The sequence below is a fragment of the Monodon monoceros genome, unplaced genomic scaffold (assembly GCF_005190385.1).
Source record: "Monodon monoceros isolate NGI ecotype Baffin Bay Population unplaced genomic scaffold, NGI_Narwhal_1 Super_Scaffold_3, whole genome shotgun sequence".
Classification (NCBI taxonomy): Eukaryota; Metazoa; Chordata; class Mammalia; order Artiodactyla; family Monodontidae; genus Monodon; species Monodon monoceros.
The window spans coordinates 96,548,176-96,550,898 of record NW_021703780.1 but is presented as its reverse complement, the minus strand read 5'-3'; positions in this window follow the sequence as shown (position 1 = coordinate 96,550,898).

The window sequence follows — 2,723 nt, the reverse complement described above, 5'->3', positions numbered from 1 at the left end:
CAGGCCAGGAGCCCTGGGGCCTGGCCCTGAGTCCTGCTCCTCTCCTTACCAGAAGAGCTGTGTGACCTTGGGCAGGTTCCCTAGCCTCCCTGTGCCTCTGTGTTTTCATTTGCCAAACGAGATAATGAAAGTGACTACCAGGTGAGATACTGGGATGGACCAATGAATTAGCTTGTATAAATGTTTTAATAACAGTTAACATTTATTGAGTGCAGGTCAGGTACCAGGCACTGCTCTTACAGTTCACACATATTTATTAATTTAATTCTCACAACAGCCTTATGAGACAGGACTCACTACTAACCCTATTTTACAGATGAGGAAACAGAGGCCCAGAGAGGTGGATCACGTTGCCCTCGGTCATACAGCTAGGGAGAGCAGAGGCTGAGCTCTTCAGTCCGTTCTCTCACTGGTGCACCCTGAGGGACAACCATGTTCAATAACTGCTGGCCACAATGACTGCACCCATCACCAGCACCAGCACCAGCATCACCCACCATCACCTGAACCTCCAGCCCTGCTGCCAGGCCTCTGGGGAGATGGCTCACGAGAAGGGACAAACATGGGCAGGGAGGGTGCTTCCTCCCCTTCATTTTGTCTGAGTAGACAACCCGAGAAGCCAGGCTGGCCAGCAAGGGGGGCAAGGGGAGCAGGAGAAGGAGCAAGGAGGCCTGGAGACACAGAGCCCCTGTTCGCCCGTGTGGCCCACACCACATTCCCCCGCCTCCCCTACACTACTAACAGCTAGTAGTCACAGTAATCTCATCCGGGGAGGGGTCCTCTCGGGGGGTCCTGGGTTCTGAGATCAGCCACCCTTCCTCACTGCAATTAGAAGACCTCAGTCCTGCAGGGGCCTCAGGAGGGAGCTGCAGGGATAGGAGGTGGCTCCCTCCCCACAGCCCTGCTCCCTCTGACCTCCACCCCAGCCTGCCCTGCCCTCCCTGGCCAACGTCACTGTTCAGCACACAGGGGTTTCAGAGCCACCCTGATTCTCACTTTACTTAAAAGGAAATGTCCTCCCCAGAGTTGTTGGGCTGGTTTTTCTTTTCCTCCTTGGCACATTGGCTCAGCCTCTGAGCCGGAGCCTGGTGCCTGGTTAATTGAAAGTTACACATGAGCAAGGACACAGCCCTCTTGGGAGGGAAGGAGGAGAGACACAAGCTGGTGTTGGCATTTTTCCTGCAGGGAGGAGCGACCAGGGGCTGGGGGGCAGAAGGCGAGCAGGGGGCTGTAGACGCCAACCCCGCCCCCCCTCAGAGCAAGCCCCCTCCAGCTGCTGCAGGCCCTGTGGAAGCCCCAGACACCAAACATATCCCAACTCTAAATAATGCCTGTGCTCACTTTCTACAGAAAAAATGACAAAACAGAGCAAGATAAAGAGACCAGAATGCTCTAGTCCTCCCACCAGCTGGAGATAATTGTTGCAAACACCTGGGTATGTACAGCCTTCCAGAACTTCTGGACACTTTGCCTAAACAAATCATTTTATTGCCTTCCCCCTCTTGATTATATAAGTGATAGATGCTCATTGTAAACAGCTTAGAAAATAAGTTTTAAAAGCATACAAAAAGTTTTAACCACCTACCCATAAAGGCACACCAAGAGACTGTGTATAGAGAAGAGTGTAGAAAATGTGGGCTCTGGAGTCGGACAATCTTGGCCTTGATGAGAAACTTAATTTCTTGAGCCTCAATGGTCCCACCTGTGGAATGGGACTCATAAAAGGCCATCTCAGGGGTTGCTATGAAGGGGAATGAGATCAGTGCATACCCTGCCTTGCCCTGCTCAGTAAATTTAGCCAGTATTGCTGCATTACAGTGTTAACCTTTGGGGAGATTTCCTTCCAGGCATACAATACAACCCAACCCAACCCAACTGAATACAACGTGAAGGACACTATGTATATATAATTTTGTATCCTACTTATTTTACTCATCATTGAATTTTCAACACTTTCAGAAAAATGACACTGACTTTTCTTTTACCACATCACTTCTAATGGCTGGGTCATGTTTCATGGGCTGGGAGTGCCATCATTTATCCCACAAACCCTATTGCTGAACTTATGGGTGAATTCCTTTCTTCTGTTGCTGTTATATATAATACTGTAATGAAAAACTTTTAATACAAATTTTGCCCAGCATTTCTGAGTATTTTCTAAGAGATTCCTACTAGTGGAATTGCTGAGTCAAAAAGAATGAGAGGAGCTTCCCTGGTGGCGCAGTGGTTGGGAGTCCGCCTGCCGATGCAGGGGACACGGGTTCGTGCCCTGGTCTGGGAGGATCCTACATGCTGCGGAGCGGCTGGGCCCATGAGCCATGGCCTCTGGGCCTGTGCTCCACAACAGGAGAGACCACAGCGGTGAGAGGCCTGCGTACCGCAAAAAAAAAAAAAAGAGAATTCTTACTATATTGCCAAATTATGTTCAGAAAGTTTTAAAAAAATCAATTTAGGTATCTGTCCTATATCTATAAATGTGTTCATTTCCCTGCATCCTTGCTGATACTGCCATTTATGGTTTTTTTTAATTTTGCAGATTTAATGGATGAGGAAGATTCCCTATAGAAGCTTTTTTAGTTACTAGGTGAAAAGATGAGTATCTTGGTATTTGGTGTTGAGTGTTTGGTAGCTAACAGAGCAAGTGTCTCATCTCTCTGCACTTCTGGTCCCTTAACTGTAAACTGGGGATAATAATAATGTCTATTTCATAGGGTTGTTGTGAA